This window comes from Oenanthe melanoleuca, chromosome 5 (genome assembly GCF_029582105.1).
Source record: "Oenanthe melanoleuca isolate GR-GAL-2019-014 chromosome 5, OMel1.0, whole genome shotgun sequence".
NCBI classification, from domain to species: Eukaryota; Metazoa; Chordata; class Aves; order Passeriformes; family Muscicapidae; genus Oenanthe; species Oenanthe melanoleuca.
In genome coordinates, this window is record NC_079339.1 from 32,976,943 (window position 1) to 33,001,989 (window position 25,047).

Here is a 25,047-nt window from a genome sequence, read left to right on the forward strand (position 1 = left end):
CCTGTGAAAAGGAGACCCAAAACCAAAATGTATAAATAACAAACTTGTTGGCCAGCACAGTTAGAAAGAAGAAATTATAAGTATTGAGTGTTTTGCAGATGAATTGCAGGAAAGCACCAAATTTTACAAAAGTCACATTTCCAGTTTTATCTTAGGGTGATGCATCAAGAAGAAGGAATTATTTCTACAGCAACAGAATCTTAATAATTTAACCATGGCTGAGTTTAACTCAAGTAGCAGTATGTTAATTTCTTCTATTGAAATCTAAAGCAAAACAAGTTTATTATTTATTACTGTTACACATTTAACTGCACTGTTTTATGCATAGACAAACTCAACCTACCCAGAAACCTGTTTTCCAGTTTCTCCATCCTAAGTGTTTCTTACAGGTACACGTAATCTTGGGATTTCCCCTATTATTAACAGATCTGTCTGCAATTACATAATGTATTTTACACTATTTAGAAACTTCACAGATATATAAAAAACGTGCAATCTCTAGGAAGAGATAATGAAGTTAAAGTGTCTGAAGTTTAAAACCACACAAGATGGTAAAAGCAGAAGAAAAAAACAAAACAAAAAAAATTCCTCGAGCTGGCAACATTCTCGTTTGTAGCCACTGGTAAGAATTCTGCACCACTGAGCAACCTTGAATTCCTGCAATGTTCCTGTTTTATTAAGGAAATCAAAATGCTACAGAACAGAAATGTCTGGATTTTTTTCCCTTGGGGCTGCTGGCAGTACATTACCACTGTTATCTACATGCAAAAGTCTGAAACTGACAACACACAGATATGGAAACCTGGGTCTTCTGAGCATCAGAAATCCAAAACAAGTGCTGTCTTGTAAATAACACAGCCCATCCTTCCAGGAATATTACAGTCCAAAGTGCTCTCAGACCTGCAGCCCTTCAGCACAGAAGGAATCCTTTCCCAAAACTATCTGCAAAGAAAATTATGAAAGGGAAAGTAGGAATATGTAATATATCAAGCTAACTCACAGTCATGCAATCCCATTTACAAAGGAATCTTTTATACTTATGATAAAGAAACCCCACAGAACTGTCTGTGTCAAAAACCTCAGGTGAAGGGGACTCTGCCTAAGCTTAAGATCAAAAAAGGCAGCTTAATGTTCAACTATGAGCTCAGAGCATCACAATGAACAACACATGCCAAAAGCCAACTGGGCCTCCACAAAATGTATACTGGAAAAAGAAAATGGACTACTGGGAAAAGGTTTCTCAGGATGGAAGAGGATACTGGCAGTTTATTGAAAGAGTTTGAATAAAATGATTTTGTTAAATAGTCTGATCTTTCTTTGGCCCTCAGTTACCCTATGAATAATTTTGTGAGTTTATTTCAGGTATATATAGCTTCAGAAATGCATTTGCTTTTGAGAAATCATCATTCATTTCTGTGATAGCAGATTACCCAGAGGAGGAAAAAAAAAAAAAATAAAAGGAGTAAGCGGCAATGTCCTTCCTCCCACTCCCCTAAAACCAGGGTTCCTCCCTGCACACCACAGCCTAAATGTTCTATGACACCATTTAGGCAGGAAAACCAATAGTCCCATCTCTTATTAACATAGTTCTTGTTTTGAATTATTATTACTATTTTCCTCTCCTTTTCTCCAAGCTTAAGAAATTTGTTGGGGATAAAATCAAAGATCTGTATAATCAAGGAATGCTACACAACAAGAGACTGTAAACAACCAGGCAATGTTTATCAGCCCTGATAAAATACTAGATAAATCCTAGTTGCATGTCCTGACTCAGAACAAGAAACAGGCAGACCAAAAGCCTAAATTTAAACATGCTTCTAAACAGTTAAACCAGCACAAACTGCTGCAGTCATATGCAAAAGTGTATTAATGAATTCACTGGCATGTCTGGATACAATATAAATTAATGTCAAGGCTTTTTAGTTAATCCATTTTTCAAATCCCCAACATCACTAGAGACCACCAATCTAAGGCTAGGCAAATTAAGTGTTCCCTTATAGGGTTTGATTTTTCTCTCCACACGTTAGCTATAGCATTCCTGCTTGGTTAAAACCAGAAGACAAGTTTGCCTTACCATCATATTATCCAAATAACTGTGATTGAAACACTTCTGTAAAACCTTGGCAATGTTAGCTTACCAGCTAACAGGACATTGGAAATAGACATTAAGTTACAAGGAAAGAAGAAAGAACAATTGCAGTATTATTTAGAGAGCATGCTTCCCTCCAAAGGAGACTAACAGCTACTATTTTACAAAGCTGGCATTTCACAGAATTGTTTTCATAATAAAACAGAAGGCATCTTATCCCATATAGTCCTATAAGCTTCATTTTTAAAGGTATATTTAACCTGTCTAAAATGCATGCTTTAATCTAATAACAGCACTACAAACTCAAGGAGTACCTATTGATGAATTCATCTTACTTAAGAAGTGAACTCCTAGAATAAGGAGCTCCTAGCCTGAAGTAGTACAAAGAAAAAAAATTCAACTAGGAGGAAAAAAAGCCTTTATACTGAGGACTTTATAAATGGCTTATGGTATCTTCACTGTCTAAACATCCCATATGCACACAGGACTGAGGTGATCTGAACATAAACCTGGAAGAAGAAAAAAAACATAAAGTACTTCTCTTTGACCCTTCTATAGCTCACAACACCATGTTATCATCACACTTCCCTGACTTTACATGTTCCTATACAGACCCTGTCTAGGAGACACTCAGAAACTTGAAGATAAATGAAATAGACAAGAGAAATCAACATGTGCAAGTTAACAGAAATCTCAGGCACCACAGCAAGCACTCTTACTCAAAGGTATGATACCCCTTACTTTCCACTGCACAATTCTTCACAGCCTTTTCTTTTCGACCTGGAAATTCCTTCACCTGAGGAAGTTATCACAAAATGGTGGTAGGGTTAACTTGTAAAATGGTTCTTTCTCTCTACACTCAAAATGTTACAGTACCTTTTATTTTCATTGTTTAAGGTGCCATATAACTTTTAAGGCATAGTCCTGAAGAAAATCAAGAGTAATAGAAGGGAAATTTGAGTGAAATTACTACAACTGCATTCCCTCAAGCAGAAAGGCCTTAAACATTTCACTGAAAGTGCCTTTTTCAAGTATTTACCAAGCAGACTAACATCAGCCCCACAGAGAACATTCTTCCTAGGGACAATAAGTTGTAGATTCCTATTCACAGAGCATGGGGGCAAAAATAACACCCAGCTCCCCATTATGATTACTTGCACCCAAACTACCACAAGGATTCTCCTGTGATCATTACCTTTTGAGTTCTTAGGGCCTCATTAAAATCACTTACTAGAATTACAGAAAAAATCAGGAGTAAAGTGTGCTTGGAAACTACAGATGTGAAAAATAAACCCCTGAGCTGCCAACTCAACGCATCACCAGCAAGATACAACTCCCCTACCCTCTGCTCACTCCTCCCTTACAAAAGGCAGCAGGTCACAGACCTCCCCTACAGTTAGTCACTGCAGCATTGATTAGAGTCCTATTCAACAGAGAAGCAAGATACCTTATTGTCATCTTCCAGTATTTCAGGCTGGAAAAGTCCTGTCTGCCTCAGTAACGTTAAGCAGAGTTGCCAGATGATCCCCATCACATGAGCAACAACTCTGCAAACTCTTTAAGTGTCATGGGTCTGTGGAGCCTGTTCAGCAATGAAAAGCAGTAACACTAGCTCTGACTCACAGAAGGAAAACAGCCAAGTTGAAGACATCCTAAAAGACAGTTTATATTTAGAGAAAGATAGAGGGACTTGCAAAGTGATGTAATTCCTAAAACATAAGCTCCTCTATTTGACAGGGGGCAAAATACGATGAAAAAAGAATAACGCGTTTCTCTAAATAAAAGTAAATATTTCCTTGAACTTCAGATTTCATCAGCACCAGCACAAGACAAGTGGATAATGTCGACAGCTACTGTAGATATCACTTTTCCATTAGCAAAGCTGGCTCAAACAGAAAGCGGGGAAGGTGGCGGTGGTCGCTGGGCTGTCAAGGTTACTCCCCAACATCGAGCTGGAAGGGGACCAGTACATCTGCTTAAGGCTTACGGTTCTGTGAGCTCTTCGCCACCCGCAGAACCTCCGAGGATGGGCGACAGGGACGGAGCAGCGCGGGGCTGCACCGGCGGCTGCCGGCAGCGCAGACTTCGGGGCCGGTGTCAGAGCCAAGCCTCCCGCGCCGGGGGTGGCCGCAGGGCCGGGTCCGCCCGCTCCGCAGCCCCCGCGGGCTGCGCTGCCGGGAGCACAGCCCGGCTCAGCCCCACGGGCACGGCACAGCCCCGCGGGCACGGCTCAGCCCCGCGGGCACGGCTCAGCCCCGCTGGACCCGGCTCAGCCCCGAGGGCACGGCACAGACCCGCGGGCACGGCACAGACCCGCGGGCACGGCACAGACCCGCTGGACCCGGCTCAGCCCCGCTGGACCCGGCTCAGCCCCGCTGGACCCGGCTCAGCCCCGCTGGACCCGGCTCAGCCCCGCTGGACCCGGCTCAGCCCCGCGGGCACGGCACAGCCCCGCGGGCACGGCACAGCCCCGCTGGACCCGGCTCAGCCCCGCTGGACCCGGCTCAGCCCCGCGGGCACGGCTCAGCCCCGCGGGCACGGCACAGCCCCGCGGGCACGGCACAGCCCCGCTGGACCAGGCTCAGCCCTGCTGGACCCGGCTCAGCCCCGCGGGCACGGCTCAGCCCCGCGGGCACGGCACAGCCCCGCTGGACCCGGCTCAGCCCCGCGGGACCCGGCTCAGCCCCGCGGGCACGGCTCAGCCCCGCTGGACCCGGCTGCCTCGGCCCGGCACCCCCGGGGCGCCCAGGAGCTCCCGGCGCCGTGCCGGGGCGAGGACAGCACCGCGGAGTTGATGGCGAACTCGCTGCCCGCTCCCTCCGAGAGCTCCGCCCGCGGCCGGCAGCCCCAACGGGGCGGGGGAGCCGAAGGGCGCCGAGCCCCTGCCCGCCCCACGGCCCCGCCACCCGCCCCGTTCCCACCTTTCCGTGGCTCGGTGCGCTCCGCCGTGTCCCCGCTGGCGGAGCGGAGCGCGGCGCTCCCGCCCTGCCGGCCGTGCCCGCGGCGGCGGCCGCGCTGCCAGCGCCCAGGCGAGGGGCGGCCCCAGCGCGCCGGCTGCGCCAATCGGGGCCGCTCACCGCCCCCGTCCCGGGCCGCCCGCGGGCGCGGCAGCGATGCGGAGGGTTGGGGAGGCGGGAGGGAACGAGAGTGTTGGAACGGAGTTTGGGATAGCTGAAGGGAGGGACCCCAAACGCGCTGCGCGGGGCCGCCGTGGAGCCGCGCCGGGGAGAAGCGCCCGCCGGGCCGGCCGGAACCTCCCGCAGCCCCGGTTCCCTCCTGCGGCCCTGGTTCACTCCCGCGGGCCCGGTTCCCTCCTGCGGCCCCGGTTCCGCCACTGCCGGAGTCCCGCCGGAGCCGCTGGGGCGGGCGGAGGCGCCCGGCGCCGGGATTGAGAGTTTAGACGGGCAAAGCTCCAAGATGAACGTGTGCAGCGCCCTGTTAGCTCCCGGACGAGTTCCGCGGCGCTGAAGGCGCTGGGAGCAGAAACACGCTCTCACCTGGCGGGCGGGAGGCGGGCTGGGCTCCCGGCAGCCGAGCCAAGGCACCGGGAGCGGGGATCGCTCAGGTGTGCCATCGCTGCTCGGGCTCCTGGAGACATTGTTTCCTCCTAAAGCCTCGCACGAGTAACAGAGTGCTGCTACTCCACTCTCAGAGGATAAAACTGGAAACAAATTCTGTTCTTGTGTTTTCTACATTGGGTGTCAGTGACGCGTCCAGATCCTGTGTGTCCGCTGTGGCAATGCTGGGAATGCAATGCTTTGAAACATTCACAACAAAGCAAAATATATTTGTACTTTATTTTACAATGTTTAATTTATAACACTGAGTTTTTGTATGATTGTCGACGTGAATTGCAGTTGGTGCAACTTCCGTTAATAGAAATGTAAGCTGACTGTTTGCTCAGGGGGTGTGTGTTTTGATCCTCTCATTTTATCTAATGGTTGTTGATGTTACATAGTGGCAGTTTGCTACAGCCTGTTTTTCAGACCATTACACTCATTTGTATTGCTGTTCCTTTAGACCTCTCTTAGAAATGCTGTGAAATCCATTCAGTGGCTCATATTAATTCCAATAAATTTTGCAAGGATATAATGGAAATAGGCCAATCTACTTTTGTTGTAGGTAACAGCCTCCTACAAAATCCTCCCCATCTTATACATAAAAAGTTCAACCCCCAGTGGCCTTCAGCTGTCCATCTATCCTAACAACAATTTTTCAAAAGATAGATTCCTTTTTTTAAGTTGTGATTGCCAGCAGAGTTCAGTGTCTGCAGCACCTGTGGGCTTCAGGCCAGATGCACAGCCATGAACAGAAAACAGGGACAACAGGCCACAGCTAGGAAAGACAAGGTTGGAAACAAGAGGATTTTTGTTTTGTTTTGTTTTCTGAAGAGTCTGAGCACTGAGACCTTCAAAGAGTTCATCATGACCTTTTTTCAGAAAGATAAACTTGGGAACATCCAGATAAGTGATCCATTTTTATCTATTATCTAAATACCAAGTCATTTAAAATGTTATTCTCTAATTTTTCTGCAGCCACACAGACTGGTAACGCTGAAGTTGCAATGGTTATTTAATTGCCTGATACAGAAACCAAGAAGAGAAAAGCTGAATATGCATTCACAAACACTAATAATGGCACTTTCCAGCCCTTCAACCTTTCACCCCTTTTTCCTTCTCTTTTTAGTGTATTTTGGCGAGATTTGGTTTGGGATTTTTTTTTTTTTTTTAATAGATTTTTTTTTTTGTTTTGTTTTTTTTTTCCTCTTCTTTTGTTTTCTGGTTTTGTTTTTTTTTTTTAATTTTGTTTGTTTGTTTGTTTTTGGTTTTTTGGTTTTTTTTAATTTTTTTTCCTCTGGTAGGTTCTTGCAGGAAATTTGTTTCAGGTAAGACTAGAAATTGAAGTCCAGTTTTTATTTTTGCAGCTACTCAGACTTTTCAAATTTTTCTCATTTTTGCTTCCATTGTCATTTGAACTGATAGTATTTAATTTGGGTTACTGGATTGGTGCTGCTAGAAATGCAAAATTGTATTGATGGTCTTGAGTTTATATTTAAGCATATAGGCTGTCATCTCCTGTGACATGTACTGTTCTTTTAAAACATCTTCAGTGTCCTTGGGCTTGTCAGTCTGAGTGGCATGCTTGGGCTCAGCCATTGTTCTCCTACAGCTGGGTAAATTTATTAGTTAGACAGATTTAGCATACAAAAACTGTCCAGCAGATTTCAGCCTTCATGCCAAACAGGTCTAGGAGAGCAAGTGGGTTTACACATGGAAGCAGCCATAAATAACACAAAAAAAAATGTCAGTCAACCCTGTAAAATTATTTGAGCCCCTTAGGGGTCCAGTTAGGTGAATAAATTTGAGAAGTTATTGCCCACTGCAGTATGCCAGACTTCTTCACAGAGCTTACTGTCCTCACAAAACAGGACATGTCTGTGTCTCTCCTACCCCAATTCCTAGTCTGTTATCTCAGTGCAAACAAACCTCACCTCTAACTCAAACACTCCTTGCAGCAGTCTCTGGCCAGGAGGCAGAGCTTAAGCCGAGGAAGCAATCATGTTTAAATAATTTTTAATGATTGTACCCAAGCACATCTCTGAGGATCATAGAGTTTGCAGGAGTGAGATCTGAGAAAAAAACCCAGAGCTTGCCTGTATGTCCTGTAATCCTGTGGGATCAGTAGAGAGGTCCACATTCAGTTGGGTTCATTTTTCATCAGTTCCACTGGAGCAGAGATGAAATAGAGATATTGCTGGCTACCTGGTGTAAGACTCATCTGAGTTTTCAAAAGCAAACCTTACCTTTGCTCCAGGAACACATGAGGTTATTGAAATGGTTTATGTGCAAAATACTTAAAATTACATTTGAATAATAAACTGTTTCTGAGAAGCGTGACCTCGAATTTAAGACTTAAGAAACGTTTTGCTGGCCTGGAGAGCAGAAGTCTGACTTTTATAATTAGGCAGTGGAACCACAAGAATGTCACTGATAAGCAGCTTGATAAAGGACTAGCAAGCAGGATATCTACAATTCCTCACAGCACTAACAGTGCAGGACACCTGAAGTCTTATCTAGGAAATAATTTTTAAATATATTATTTAAAGATCTGTGGCATAAACTGAATGTGCAAGGCTGCTGGTGACAAGTGCTGGACCTCATGCTTAGTGCATAGCTAAAGTCATTAAGCAATTCAAGTGCTTTACAGTTGCAAGACAGAGAAAATTAATCATAAGAGGGTGTGTGATTCAATTTATTGATGAACTATATGGAGAGGGGAGCTGTGTCATGCATGGACTTTGGGATTTCTCAGTGCTGTAGGAGCCAGCACTGGGTTCTGAGTCACTGCACACCCTGCCCCCATAGCTAATTGTTCTAGTCCTCAGATCATACAATCCCTCATGGCAAATCCACCAAGGCTGTGGCTAAAAGTAAAGAGTCAGGAACTGGGTGGTGGCAGGGGCAGACTCTGGAGCAGCCAGTGCTCCTGTTGCCTAGTGAGAAAGCAGCCAGTCGTGAAGAGTCAAGAGCTGAGCTCCATGAAGAACTGATGGCAGGAGGGGGAAAACCTTGTGCAGTGCAGATAAAGGTAGAAACTACTCATCTGTGACAAATGCATCCATACTGCAGAGCTACAGCACATCCCCAGTGTCATCTGAAGGACCACCACTGTTCTTTTTGCTTCAGGATGCAATAAGTTGTATTCTTTTTCAAATGATGAAAAAGTGCATCCATATGTACAAAAGCAAATGCAAAGATTTACTTCTCTATTTTTGTAAAAGGCACAAATAAAATTTAAACATAAAAGAATACTTCCTATGATCCTTGCTGGGTCATATTTTCTTGTAGAAGTTCTCAGTATGAGCAAGTATTGCTTAACAAAAAGAAATTTAGTACAACCCAATCCATAGAATTAATATGATTTACTACTGTTTGCAAAAAAATCAGTATGTAGCTATGCACTGCAAAATTGATGTCTGTATTAAAAGATACAGGCTTTTTGGTGATAGTAAGGTCATTTTACAAATTGCTTCTAGTCTTTTCTTACCCATGGAGGGAGCATTCAGGAATTCTGCACTTCTTTCAGCAGCAGAATGCATTGGCAGGTAGCAAAGGAGGCATTCCTTCTCTTATCTTCAGGACTGCTCCTTTCCCATATAATAAAAACATATCTCCCCTCAAATACCTCCCTGAAAGTATTCCTTCTATGCAGCTGAAAGAGCACCCTCAAGGATTGAGCATAGGAAGCAAGGCAGGCTGAGCAGTGAACTATGTCAGGATATGGAATATTCCACAGCAGGATCTATGGGACATGTAAAGCAAAGGAGGTTCTTTGTGGGCCTCTCATCTGATGGCACCATAAAACAAGAGCAGGAAGTTTCACTGCTCCAATATGTCAATAAAAGAACAGTATGTGGAGAATGCTGTTCTACATTCAAAAGATTTTTTTATCTTTATTTAAGACAGACAAAATGAGGCAAGAAAAAAAAATTCAGCATTTTTCTGTTTACTTTTAATTTTCTGATATCTTCTGATGTTTATTCATTTCCTGTTTACACTAAAAGCAATATCTCTAACTGCAAATTCAAGTCTCTTCTAAGCCTGCCAATTGAAAATTAAAACATTTAATTAAGTATGAGCACTGTCCAAAATAAATAGCCCTTAATTCAAATCTAATTAAGATAACATCGAGATATGCAGAGACATAGATAGATATGTGTGTATCTATATGTGGAAAATCCAAATCCCTAATTACTGGGATAGATTAAAATTGTCCTAGTTCCTGCAATGAAGGTAGTGTATCTTGCTGTTCAACATGCATGGACCAGCTTAAAAATAACTATGAGAAAATGAGTAATTGCTTTCATTGACCAGTGATCTCAGAAAACTTTCAGGCACAGCAAGGCAGAGGAGGGTGAAGGGGCACAATTGAGCCTCAGACATCTTGGAAATTTTTGTGATATTTTCCTAAATTGTTTTTAGAACATGCACCTTTCAGAAAAGACATACAATGTGTTAGGCAGCAGTGGGAGCTTTTAAGGGATTTGATTAGTCCATGCTTATAGGACTGGAAAGACCCTGTCATTTTATTAGATCTGGTTGGCTTAGTCACTAATTACAGGTTTCTTTTGACCAGTGGATGAAATCTGAGCATAATGTTTATGATTATCAGGGGGGTGACATCACATGCTGCCTGGCCTAGCACAGTATATGACCTGACCACAGAAATTCTAGTGTGGTTTGTAATAGGGTATGGGGAATGCAACATAAAATTATATATCATTTGCACAGCATGCCTTACTGTTTATCATCACTTAATGGTTGGTATCATAGCCATGTGAACAGTGGTGTTAAATATCATGGGTCTGAGTATGACATCCAAGGACTTCAGAGAGGTTAGAAATATGCTCTCATGACAGTTAATTTAAAAGTTTTTACATTTTACTATGTGCTTTGAGTTCTTAGAGAATTTACAGCAATTATTTGAAAAAATGCCCTTCGTGGTAAAGGGGAGAAAAAGCAAACAGCGCTGCATAATTTACTGTGATGCCTGTACAAAGCACTTGTGTAATGTTTTATCAGCTCCATAGTATTCTTTACTAAATTATGTCCCAGACTAGATAATACAAATGAGAGAAACAAATTTATTTTTCTGTTCAGCTTGCAGCTGGGAATTAAAATAAGAGAAAAATCTGATTGCTTTGGGAAAGTTTTGTTCTTCCAGAAAACCATTATTTTTTGTTATTTCAGTGATTATGAAACCTAATTTTGTTTAATATGTAAATCATTACATGGTTTTGTATTTGAAATATAAAAATGTCATGAAATATATTTTCCTCAAATAGGTATTATTTTTGAAATACTATATTTGAAAAAGGTTGATGATAATGTCAGGTAGTTTTAAAGACTTATATGTAGATAACTGAAGATATGTGCTACTATGTGCTAGAGAAGGCATTGAAAATAGATTTCAGGAAACTGTAGTCTTTTTATCAATATCATATTGTTGGATTCCCAATTGTTTATGAAATGCAAAGTTTTCAAAGATTCCTCAATCTGACTTTTATTGTTGCATATGCAAGTGACAAAATTAAGGCCAATCCACCTTGCCTTTCAGTTGACTCTGAAAGCTGTCTGAATGATTTTGCTTGTGTGTGCAACTGTCTGGATTAATAGCTAATACATACATATATATACAAACACTCTGAATGCCAATTAAAAGAAAAATGTTAGGCAGAGACTTACATTCCATTTAAAGTGCAATTCTATGAGACAGCCAAAGCTATAAACACAAATATTGACACAAAATTGGCAATACAAAGGATTCCATATTTAATAATGCATTGCTAGAAACCTTGCTAAAGACCAAGCATCTCGTATATCATGTCTGATTACAACTCAGAATTAGAAGAGTATCCTGTATGTCCTTGTTGTGAGATTAACAGACTTTCTGATATAAGTGGATGAGAGCTGTGGATAACACATGCTCCAGAGTAGCTGTAGATATTTTGAAGGTGAAAAGACTGCTTTTAGTGAAAATCCACAGGTTAAGTTCACCATTCTAAACCAATAAACAGAGCTACTCCAATTTTTGATAAATGGCATGCATAATAATCTATAAAGTATATTTTACCATTTCAAGTAAAGAAGTAAAGGCCAGATATGCCAAAAACTGCATCTTGGACTTGAAAAACCATTTTAAATGCAGAAAATTATATACAAGAGTGAGAAGTTAGAAGTATATTTTTAAAGTGTGGCCATGATTTCAAGGCAACTGGTAGGTTTGAAACAGTACATTTTGTTCTGTAACTTAATACTTTTTGTGTTTCATGTTATATTCAAGATAATCAGTTTTCAGCCCACACATAGCATAGTACTCAGCCTCTTTAGCCATTAAAAAATCAGTTAGGTGAAATGGCTTTGTGTATTCTGACAATGAATTAAATGCCCAGTTGATAGCTTTGCACTCATAATTAGCTGATTAAAGACACCATTTCCTCTGGAGACAAATGCTTGTCAAAATAAACAGCTATGCATGTGTGCAGACACATGCACAGAAAGGTAAAGCAATAGATGTTTGTTTTGTTTATTTCTTTCAAAGATGGAGTCTGATCAATACTGTGGTCTTGACCCTGAATCACTTGCTAAATAACACAATTGATAACACTATCAGGTTTCTTTAAGTACTAAAGATGCTGATTCAATATCTGTATATACAGATATTCAATATACAGAGGCATAATCAATTTGGGGAGGTAGAAGTTACTGTACTGACAATACTGCATTTGAGGGATTTGACCACATGTAATGGATAGGTACTTAAAAAATTTATAGTTTTGGGGATTTAAAAAAAGAATGCTTTTCCTTAGTATTAGAAAATTAGTTTCATTGCACACCAATATATGGCCAGTAATGTTAACTTCCCAAGAAGGATCATAAACTCTCCAAGTACTTGAAATTTGCTCTTCTAGATATTCAGATAATTTTAAAATGTGGTTTATTCTGAAAAGCTTTCATTCTCTGTATAATAGTAACAATAGTCAGACTAATTTCCTTTCATTTAATTATTGATGTTCATGGTAAACATTTCTCAGAATAAGTTAGGAAGTTTGCACTTTAAACTTTGTCTGGATTAGGCTTTAGATTAAACATTTCTGATAATGACCTAATTTAAAAAAAATGAATTCTAAATTTTATCTCTATCCTAACTTTTGCTTTCTGCAAATTAAGAGAAGGAAAAAAATAATAAAACATTCTCTGTCTATAAAAGAAAGAGATACAAACAAACTCTTGAATAAATTCACTTTTCAAAGCACATTGAGGACTGTTATCAGAAATATTTCCTGTAAGGTATTTAAACTATTGATATACAAAATATTAGAATTACCTTTTGTTTGATAATTTGTTAGCAAATTCTGTTGTTGCTTAACAGGAATAATGATTAGGACAGTTAATGGATAAAATCTAGAATTTGTTTCTACAAAACAATCCCTCCCATTTCCCCAAACACCAAGACCTAGTAGCATATCTCTAACTTGTAGTTAACTCTTCATTTTGTTACCTCTTCTGCTTTTGAGTCATGCTATGGTATGGAATAACTGAGAAAAGAAAATCTGTGTAGAAAATAAGAGCACTTGAGAAAAACTTACAGCATATAAATTAATTTATTTCCCATTGCTAGGCCATTTTGTTGTCATCTGGCACAGTGTCATCATGTGTTTTGCTTCACTACCATGCTATTTTTAACCTGCATATCTCTGGTGAACAGTTAGGATAAATTCTCTTTTATGGACACTTTAGTGTCTAAATAAGCAGCTCTAAAATAAGCTTTCATTGCCACCATCCTATCTAAGTGAAAAAATTAAAAAAGTGTTGGATATTTTTTGTATTTTTTGCTTTTGTATCTAAAGGTAAACTTTTGTTCTTTAAGGTGAAAGAAAAAGAAATGAAATATCCATGTTGTGCAGCTTCTGCCTCCTGAGGCTTGATTCCTTTTAAATGGAAGTGAAGAAAGTAGTCAGGCCAAAAATTCCTAAAATAAAAGTCAGTTGAGGAAGAGAAAACCATTAAATGATACACTCTTGTAAACATCCAAACACTGTTTTTTAGTGTTCTGTGAATGAGAATGTTACTGCAGCTAAATTGTGTTTTTTCATTGCATATCAATGTTGATAATCAGGATGTGCTGGCCCTACTCTGAAATGTGCCCTTTGACTTTGCTCTGTTCTTGTAGCTGCCTAATTTCAATGGAGTTACTTCTTGTTCCATCATGTAACCTTCTCAAACTATTTTTATCCATTTTCCTTCCATGACAGCAAATACTTTGCTTATGTACCAATAAAACATCTTTCTATGACTGAAAACACAATTTTTTCTGCTGTTTTTCATAAATATATATATATAGGATTTTAAACCCCCCAACACTCTTCTACTGCTTACAGTCAGTAAACCAAATACAAAAGATGTTTTTCTTTCCAGCTGCAATCTTTTATTCGCATGTATTTAATATTCTTCTGTGCAACAGTGCAGATACAAATACTTAAAATGGTAAAGCCTTCTCCCCAAGATAACAGAATGCACTGCAGGAATACATAAAATGCTTTGCTGCATACAGATAACTACAGTGTATCCTTTAAGAGGTTAATACAGTTTAAACTAAATAGATTGAAAACATCATGGATCACTTGACAGTTTTCAGAACACATTTGGTTTCAAAGTACTGATCTGTGATTTTGTTCTCAGGTGTTAATACTGAGAACTCTGAGTCAGGGAACTTTAGCTAGAAGGAGTTTTTAACAACAACAACAAAATAAATCTAAATTAAACTAGGGAAAAACTTTTAGGAGAGAAAGGATTCTGTTAGTAGTTAGGTCCATGTATTCCTGTTCATTTAGAAGGGATCCCTATGCCCTCAGATCACAAAGTAGTGCAGGTTTGAGTAGGAGTAGGTATGAGCGCAGAAAGGCTCATCCTAAGGCATTTACATCTGCATGCTCTGTGGGCATGTGGGAGCCATTCCAGACTGCCTGGTGTTTTTCCTCTTATCTGCATGGCACACTGAGGAGGCTTTTAGCAGCTGGTTCCTAGGCTCTCCTGTTTCTTAGCTCAGCCCTGCAAAAATAGCCCCTGATAAAGAAACACAACACTATCAGGACACCATTACCTTTCAGCCCAGCAATTTTCAGTGCACTCTTTAGAAACCTTCCTGGTCTGCAACCTGAGAGCAGCTGGGCTTTGGGAATGGAGCTGTGCAGCCATGGAGCAGCTTCCAGCTCTCCAAAAACTGCAGAGTGGTAGGCAGGGAGCAGAGCTGGCAGTGCAGCTGATGCATCTGACTGCCAGATGTGTCTCACAAACATCCAGGCACCAACAGCAAGCAGTGTCTGGACCTGGGGACAGACTGAGCACTGCAGGGTGGCCATCAGAAGGGGCAGCTTCCAGATGAGGCAGTCCATGCCCACGCACATAAATGTGTGCTGAGCTCCCTCTTTAGCTGATGAGGTAGGCAGCTGACATTTCTGGCAGACAGAAAGCTGGCTATCATCTGACAAAGTAATTCAGGAGGTGGCACTCACCACCCCAAAAGCTCTTGCCCATCATCCTGGCAAGTGGCAGATAGGGAAGGGATCATCTTTGTGCTTTCTCACCCCAGCTGTATCTGGGTTATGTACGTGATGCTGCCTGTCATGTCTTTTCTTTTTAATTCTCAATTCTTCACCAATCAGCACCCAAAAGAAGAGAAATCACTTACTCAAAACCTAACCATTTACTCAGACTCCAACTGGTCTAACCCAGATGTTCTGGTGTTTTTTATATCTCACCCAAACTCCTGTGAAGGAATTCTTTTAAAGAGCTAGTGATCCTGGCAGTCCAAAGCAAAGCAACAATAAAAATCTGTCAATATTTATTGCACTTTCTATTTTCAAGATAGAATCACCTTTAGTTAAGGTGATTCAGTAAATTTTTCTATGACTCAATGATAAAATAAAAGTTTTTATTTAATATTTATTTAGATTTCATGATGAGTGAAGAGATTTTCAATACATAAGGATTAGTTAGAAAATCCAAGTTATCCTACAGTTCTGAGACTGTAATTAGATTTCCCAAAGACTGCAACTGATCACCTAATTGTTAAATATTAGAATGAGCTTGTTCCCTTAAGTTAGAAGTATTGCAGTACTTTGCATAAATGGTACAGATACTCCTGCCAGTGCTTTTGGATAACTGCTAAAAGAAATAAGAAAAATCCCCAAACCACCTTTTTTGAGTTTTATGTAATTTTTATTTACAAATCTTCAGGATATAGCAACAAAGGACCACAGGTGTATCTCCTTAAAAATATACTGTCACTTTGTAGTGTGCACAAAATATTTAAAATAGACAGGCTGAAGAGTGTGAAGATATCAAGATAGGTAGTTATTTTTGGATGTAAACCCTGCAGAAGTAACACGTAATATTGAAAAACTTTGAAAACTACTCCTAGAAATGTATTTTTAGCAATGTCATTTCAAGAGGAAACAAATTAAAATACAAAGAATTCATGTTTTTAACAGTTGGGAATTTCCATTTTGTTTTTAAACTACTTGACTAGGAATAAAAATTGTACATAGATAATAAATATTATTATGTAATGTGATTTTAATGTAAAAAAACATATCAAAATAATGTTTAAAATTATGCTTCTGCTTCTTAACATGCTAGATTGCTAGCACTTGCTTCTCACATCAAGGATAATTAATTCCATTAAAACTTAATTTTGCTGATGGGCCTGAAAAAAACCACTTCTTGACACCATTTCACATATGAAAACTCTTTCTCAGATATTTAAAATGTGGTTTGTTTAATGTGCATACAAGACTACTAGACCTGTGTTTTGTTGGTTTTTTTTTAGAAATGTAGAAATCTGAAAATAAGAAGTAATTGCCTTAAAAACTGTGTCTATAATAAAGAATGTACAATCTCCTGATAAAATGGAGGATGGGACACGAACTCAGACTCAGTTTTCAGTGTGAAACAAGTCTAACAGTAGAATCTTTTACATGATACAACAATCACAAAACAAAAAGTTAAAATTTCATACTCAGGTGATGAAGAGCACTTTGAATTAGAAGCGTGTTTTTAAAACATCTTCATAGGCTATGGTGTTTGACAAAAAAATAATTTCAGTATGTGATCACACTTATAAAATGTTTCTTATGTTGTCTTAGATGATGATTGGGGATTCTGGGGGTTTATTTTTATTTCCAGAAGGAAGTTTAGATGCTGATTTTTCAGGTATTTGAACTTCACACTGAGAATTCAGGTTTCTGAAGGAGGGAGCATAGTTATGTTAGATATTCCATTAGGTAGATAGGAAAGGCTGAGAAATGTAAGTATAGGAAAAGAGGAAAGGAAGGACTTTAATTTTTTATTCTTGGTCTAAAAAATCTGCTAATTTATTGTGTTTGTCCTAAGAGGAGGAGTGGTGAGTTCTTCACAAGCTCCTTGCTCTCCTTGCCATCATGGAAACTGGGATGGACATCTGACATCAGTGTCCAAGTGTCTGACCTGAAACAGAGGTGCTTTGAGTGCTCCAGCTCCTTAGGCCAGCTCAGTCATCACATGTATGACTTACTACTTGGGAATTTTTCAGCTGTTATGCATATTTCCTTCCATGTGAAATCTGTCTCCATGATCTTTCAGAATATCCCCACACACTGCGCTGCATTTGGAGAAAAATATGGATGAATCCTTTCCTTAGGGAATGGCTGCCAAATTCAGAGTTGTGTTTTGGCCAGTCTAAGAGTGAGAAAGAGAAAAGAGAGATATTGAGGAAAACATGAAAAGGCTCGTGGGATTGACAAGGGGACAGAGAAACAACAGCAAGTTCCCTAGAACATGTTCTGGCACCAGCCTAGGCAACATCATCATCAAACATTAGAGTCCTTGGATGCATTTTTATCTGCAGTCTACATAGAGCAGATTGCTATAGTGTACAGTTCCAGTTTTGGTGAAAATTGGAGAAAAAGTATGGTGGGGATCAAGGCATCTTTGGGGACCACCTAAAAACTTCTTATATGCCAAATATTCTCATGTTGGTATATGATGGAGGCATTCATATCCTGAGGAAAAAAAGGTCTGGGCATGCCAGTGAGTTTCTAGGTATCAGGAACACGGGGTTTGCTTCAGAAAGGTGAGGACTGTTTTTCATTCAGCTCCCATGTGGCTTTTTTGGTGCTTGTAAGAACATCTAGGACTGAACTGGAAAGAGAGGGGAGGGCCATGAGGAGATCATGAGCTTTTGGGGATACTTCTGCAGACAGCAGGTACTGTCAGGTGCATGGTACTGACACTGGGGAGAGGGACTGATAATTACATTTGAGCCTCTGATAGTTTGGTAGAGAAAGAGAAAGCTATGGAAGAAAAAAATTACCATTGATTTGACTGAAACAAATTTTCTCTTAATGCTCCAGGCTGAACTTGTGGACATGCTTTTGCAGAAATAATCTAAGCAATCTCTCCCAAACTGAGTGTTTATAGAATGGCACGGGTGGAGAGTCTGTTCACAGCAATTATCTCTGCTTCAGCAAAAAGAACCACAATTCCTCACACTCACTCTAAGTGCTATAATTATCTCTCAATACTTGGTGACTAATTCAAAGCCAAGCACTGTTAGAGGCTGCCCAAGTAATATTTTAAGTATATTTTTAGAATGCATTTTTTTTTTGGTTGGAAACAAAATTAATGAAATTCTGGTAGTTCTTACTACCTAGCTCTAACACACTCTCTGGATACAAATTTTAATTCAAACTTAAGTCAATTAAAAAACCTGTATTCTGGCAATATAAGCTGCATTTTCTATAATCAGTAAGGGCACTTTGCATTTCAGTCATATATTAATCTGAAGAATTCAGAAGTATGCTGCTAATAAATCTCTGCCTAGAGCCTTTGTGAGAATAGATAATATGGCTGTTTCCTAAAGAGCTTAGATTAAGGCATGAAGATAAAAAACGGGAAGAGAAATTAGAATTCATTGCTCAATGAGTAAATAGTCCTTTTTCCTTCATACTTTGCAGACAGTAGGGGTGTGAAATGCTAGCCTAAAAGGTAGTTTTTCTTTCTAAATCAAACTAAAGCAAAAATAACATCTTGTAACAAAAACCTGAAGAATTTATAGTGTACAAGACAGCAGAGCAGGCCACAAATACCTTTCCACAGTTTATAAAAGCATCAGTGTAACACTTTCCTGCAGCAGAGACAAGACCTTTATTTTCCCAGCATATAAATATATTTTCCCCAGAGATTATCTAGCAGTCTGATATCCCTCAGCAAATACAAGGGAGGCAGAGTTCTTTCTGAATGCAGGCTGCAGCCTTTAGCAGTTTACACTCCACTGAGAGCAAAACCATGAATCTCATATTCCTTGAGAGCACTTGCTCTGCTCTGACCCAGAGGCAGGCCTTCTGTGGTCAGAAGAAATTTATATCCAGATTCTGGAGCCCTGACAATACCCCATGTCAGACTATAGAAGTAGCTCTTATCAGTTTTTTCTAGGTGCTTTGACATTGTTTGATGGAATCAGAGCTTCTGGGGCTGTTCTTTTAAGGGAAAGTACAGACATCTTGATCCAGTCTCTACTGTAAAAGCTGGAGGGCAAAGCACTATGAGTGAAAAATAAACACAATTTTTTCCAATAGGGGAAGATAACTTTTGGAAGGTGGTTCAACTCATAAACTATTCCACTGTTAAACATAAAATTTTTCTTTTAAACCTCCAGTTTTACTGATCTTTCAAAATCCAGAATCAAAAAGAGAAAGGATCATATAAATACCCTGGTTTTTGTACTCTTCTGCATGCACTCTCAGCCACTGCAAGGATTCAATAAATATTTGCATTGACCCTATAGAGTATTACTTTTATTTCAATTTGGGTGAAAAGTCAAATAAAACGTAAAATAAGAGCACTTACAATAAGAAAATGTGAAACTAGTACATAATGGTATACAAAACCTGGAAAATTATGAAAAAAATTAAAAGAAAATTAGATTAATTTTTTAAATTTAATGTTTATGGTGTAATACAAAAGTGAGAGGCTAACAGAAAGTAAGTTTTCTTTCTTAATATCTTGAAGTAATTCTATAAATGCATATATTGTTGTACAGAACTAAGATGCTTAACCCTTACCATCATATTCTCAACATATTTAACTTTCTTTCTATGAAATTATCATCCATGTCTGGATCATAATTGATATGAAAGACTTTCTGTGAGTTATTTGTAGTGTTAGTCTTTAAATGCTCCAAAGTACTGGAGTGTTTTAAACACAGTGACATATAGCTATTTCTTTTACCTAGCATTTATTTTCCCTCCCTGTGCCCTGGAGGGGCTTACCAGCCAGCTAAAGGCTCTATCATGACACACTGTAATCTGGAATTGTGTACATTTGTGTGTATAACATATTTATATTTAATAGTTTATGTCTTATCTCGACCTGAGATGAGATATCAGATATATCCACATACTTATTCACACTGATAAAGAAAATTTGTATTTCAGTCTTACATATTTCATTATCATATGTTAATTTGGTTTTCCTCATGGTTTTCCCCTTGCTCTTTCCTTACCTTTTACTTTTCAAATATATTGGGGGAATGCAGAAATTTAGTGCTTGTAGTATAAAGCTTAGCTTTTAAGCTTTCAAGCTGACTTCTTTTCCATTGCTTGCAATATCTGGAAATGTTCAAAATGGCAAGTATGATTGCATATAAACTAACTGCTGTATTTATTTATTTCAAATAAGCAGCACAGTCAGATATGAAGCAAGCAAGCAAGCAAGTAGTGACCTGGCTGCCTGGTTAGACACCTGTGCAGTGCACTTTAATACACATATTGGAAAATTACATGCTTGCAAGGTCACAAAGGAGCCCAGCATATCAAATTGAGTAAAATTTTAAGAAACACCTGGTAGAACAAGTCTTTATGCAAAGTAATCTGTTCATGAACAAGGATCAGCTAGTATTCATCATCATCAATAATTGCAGATTATCTGGGTGTCATTGTCAAGGATTTTTGAATTATTAACCCCTCAGATGCTGTTTTACTCAGGAAGGGTGTAAATTACAACCCCATTTTGTTCCATATTCATTTTCTCAAGAATTCCTAGACAGATTTTTTTTTTTTAATTTCACAAGTATGAAAATTTTTCTTTCCAACTCATTTCTCTTCTTCACCTGTCAGATTTACAAACTCCATCTGGAATCTGAAAAAAAGCAATCTGTTCATTCCTTCCACTCCCCTTTCTAATGAGGACTCTGCAGACTGAGTTGAGCTGACAGTGTGGATGATGCAGAAGGAAAGCTGTAGACCAGCTCAGCTCATTCTTCCATAACTATATTGATGCTATAACACAGAGCTGAAAAAATAAAACAAAATCTTTGTCCTTAATGGAAGCACATGTGACTCCACAGCATCCAGGTGTGCATCCCAGATGCAGAGTAATAGGACAATAATATTACAATTTTGGTTTTCCTGACCATGATTGGTGTATTATTTTATCCCATTTTATCACATTCTCAAGAAGCTGACAATGAACTGTGAACTAATGTATTTCTTTATCTGCATCGAGAAGAAAATGTCTCTGTAGAGCTTCAAGAACAATACAAGAAACACCACTGTAGGAGACTAGAATGTCTTTCTTCCTGGAAAAGGATACCCTTTTTCATTTCCCACAGAGCATTGTTAGACCTGATTGCCCACAAGGCATTTTTAGACTCAATCTTGATTATTGAGATTATTGAGATCATTTCTATTGTGAGTAGAAATACACATTCAGTATCCAACTTTGGGGAAAAAAAACCCAAAACAAAACCAAACAAGCAAACAAACAAAAAAAAAAAAAGATCTGATTGATGAAACTGCAAAATAAATAGGGAAGAAAAGACTTCTGTCATCCTAAATGACAAGCTCATACAGCTAGCCTTTTTTGGGAAAGTGCCAGTTACCTCCCACATTCGTGACTGCAGTTCTAACATTAAAAAAAACAGACATCAAAATCATGTAAATATAACCAACTTACTGAGATACAACAAGTATTAAACAGTTTCACATTCATTCATTTGAAAGCATATTGGAAAAATAAATCCAATCTGCACTGACATCTGTTATTTTGCAGTTTTTCAGTAATGCATTACAGCTAGAAAGTGGATTTTTTTTCCTTTCTGAAAACTGTAAATATTCTTTTCTTTATTAGAGAAAACAAAATAATTTACATGAGTAAGTTAAGAGGTACTCAGGGTCTACTTAAGGTTCTACTCAGGGGTCTTTACTGTGTTTGGCATATACTTGTGGGTAGAAGGAACATAATAGATCATAACAAATATATACAAATGTCTGACAATGAGAAAAACAATTAAGAAAAGATATTCATAATGAAGTTCTGTAGTCTGTAATTCCATTGTGTGAACAGGAATTATTTACATTCTAGAAGCACAGAGAGGCAGGTAAAAGACATAATAGGAATTGTAACAGGGTGTTACTTGACTCATATCAGTGAGTAATAAAAAAAGTGTTCACATGCATTTTATTTTTCCATTTGCTTGACATATGTGCTAATGGATGGGGAAGGAATTCATATAACTTCATTAAATGGCAGCTGTTCTCTGTTCCAATATGCCACACAAGCATTTAAACTCAACAGGGAGAACAGTGCCACCTTCTGAACCACACATATTGGGTGGTTCTGTGGAAAAAAAAAAAAAAAAAGGTATATTTTTAATATTTGGCTATAAAATGGAAGCTTTTACCATTTCAAGTTGAGAAATATTCCTGTTAAAATAACTCCATATAGGAAAAGGCTTTTTTTCCTAGGAAAATTGGAAAATGGATATATTGAAGAAAGAAAGCAAACCAAAAAACCTCCAGATAAAACAGAAAAAAACCTCAAAATGTTATGTTTTTCCAGCACCAGAAGATTTTTTCATTATGTATTTTTGTTTATTTTTCTCTGTTTTTTCTGAGTAAAATGTACATTTGTTTATTTAGCTACTTATTTTCTTTTAACACCCCCATGCCCTCCAAATGTTGTCCATAGATTTTAATTTTTAAGCCTATTTTCTTGGTCTACTTTGTATACAGAAGAGAAGAGGCCCCAAACAGAAATTTTGGAAAATTTAGCTACTGTCTAAAGCTGCTGCTTTGCATTTTTAAATTTTTCAATAATATAAAAATGTGCATCACAGGTATGTGCACTAGAAAGACTCTGAAACCAATTGCATTTTTTCCTCTAATATCATATCACCTTCCTGTATTCGTGGACATAAGCAGCTTTCAGTTATAAGTAATTCAATATCTTCTATGAACAAGGATTAATGCAGTATTACCTAACTTCTAATAGCCATTAAGTTGTAATTTAGTCATGAATCAATTGTAAATTTCTGGTGCTTGGTAATAGTTCTCTGCAGATTTCTTCCATAGCATTTAGTCTATTATGCAGACAAAAATAGTTCATAAAAAGGACATTTTAAGAAATTATTTGCCACTAGTTTCACTACAATAGATTAAAAGACATTTAAGTTCTAAAGATATATCATATGGTTTTATTTAATGTCTAGAAAGTCATCCCTCTTGGGGGTATTAAACTTGATTTGTTCAGATAAAAAATTATTCTTATATTCCATATAATTTAAGGGCTTAATTCACCACTTGAACAGCTTTGTCATACTGCAAATGACCTTTTTCAGCTCACAGCTTATTATGGTAGGTATTAAGAGAGGATAAAAACCAAAGGAAACAACTATTTGCAAACTCTCATGTTATTTATTATAAATGATCATTTGTATTTAATCATTTGGATTCCATTATCCAAGGAAATAGTTTTATTTCAGAAAGATTCAAATAAAATCTGACTTGTTACAGAAATTAATAACATAATTCTTAAATATTTATACTTTAATTCCAAGAGACATTATAAATTTAAATGTAGTCAGCACAATTTTAAAAATAGTTTTATGACTAATCTGCCTTCTTCATATACACAAAATGCCCTTTGTCCAGTGTAATATAAAGCTCATTTAAAAATCTTTATTTTGAAATATTTTCTTATAATAGATATACTCATATTTATATATAATATATAAAATATATATAATATATAATATATAATATATAATATATAATATATAATATATAATATATAATATATAATATATAATATATAATATATAATATATAATAAAATAAATATGTAACATATAAAAATATTCTATATATTATATACATAATATTATAATACCCATATTTTTACTGATTAAAGAAATCAAGCCTTATTTTCTCAAGTTACATCTTAACTATTACTGCAGATCAGACCAAAGTTACCTGTGTTTAGCAAAAGCCTTTCACAAATTGCTAGAATTCAGCAAATATGCACAATTCTTCCATTCTGACCTCCTCCCTTTTTTTTTAAACACAAAAACTTTAGTCAGTTCAAGGAACACTATAATTTTACTTGCTATTGTGTAACTGCCAGGGGAACAATTTTCATTATTCTCACCAAAAAATAAATGCAAGCCATGATATAAAATTTCAAGGCCATTAGTTTTTTTTGTGAGAGAAGGCTGATCTAGCAGAGGGCCATACATCCAATTTCCTCTCCTCTCTGTGCATTCAGCCACCTTTTTGTCTGATCCTCAGGCAGGTGGGCACAGCTGCCAAGGCTGGTGCTCACAGGGCTGGCTCCCACAGGGTGCTGAAGAATGGGATCTGCTGGGAGCAACAGAAAGATCTGGGTTTACCCAGCTGGGGAAGAGAAAGCCTCTGGGGAGAGCCTGGTGCTGCCTCCAAATCCCTGATGGGATGAGAGAGAAGCAGCAGTCAGACTCTCCTTGGTGATGCACAGCAGTGGGATGAGAGCAGCAGGCACAGGCTGGACTATGAGAAACTCCATTTAGATAAAAAGATCAGGTTGGCCCCAGATGTTGCAGACTCCCCAGCCTGCAAGGTGTTCAGGTCTGCAGCTGGACTGGAGGAACCTGGTAAAATTAGATCTGCTCTGAGAAGGGGGTTGGGATAAATGCTAGTGGAGGTGCTTTTCAACCAGCAGCTGACTTGGTGTGAGGAGTGACCAAATACTAGTCAGAGGGATGAGGTGGATGGCTCCTTCCCTCCCTGGAAAGCAAACATCTGGATGAACAGCTTAGTTGTTCTGGTATCAGTGTCAGTACCCATTCCAGCAGCTACCCATTGCTCATAAAAATTGCAAGCATTTGTCAACCCTGGAAGAGCTAAAATATACATGAACCAGATATAGTTTCATGAATCTATCATTATTTCTTTCTTTTAAAATGGGATTAATGAAAAATTATTAGGGCTTTAATTTTCCAAAATATGAAATTAAATTCCTGTGTTAGATTGGAAATTTAGTTCACAAACCCTAGATACCTTTTCCATTGCTTGTTTTTTTTTAATTGCAAGCACCAAATCTTCT

General features: G+C 38.6%; 1 protein-coding gene across 4 annotated transcripts in view; it reads right to left on the bottom strand.

The window, feature by feature from the left end:
* The window catches only part of STXBP6 (syntaxin binding protein 6), an 83,412-nt gene extending 78,263 nt beyond the window's left edge, over positions 1-5,149 (bottom strand). Inside the window, exons 1-2 of one of the 4 annotated variants that reach the window (XM_056493209.1) lie at positions 4,077-4,224; positions 3,537-3,671 (exon numbers count right to left, since the gene is read on the bottom strand). The gene's annotated coding sequence lies outside the window, so the exon portion shown is untranslated. Of the gene's footprint in view, positions 1-3,536; positions 3,672-4,076; positions 4,225-5,010 lie in introns of those variants that run through there. The other 3 variants (XM_056493207.1, XM_056493206.1, XM_056493208.1) reach the window with 3 other exon arrangements.
* Between the last annotated feature and the right edge of the window lie 19,898 nt (positions 5,150-25,047).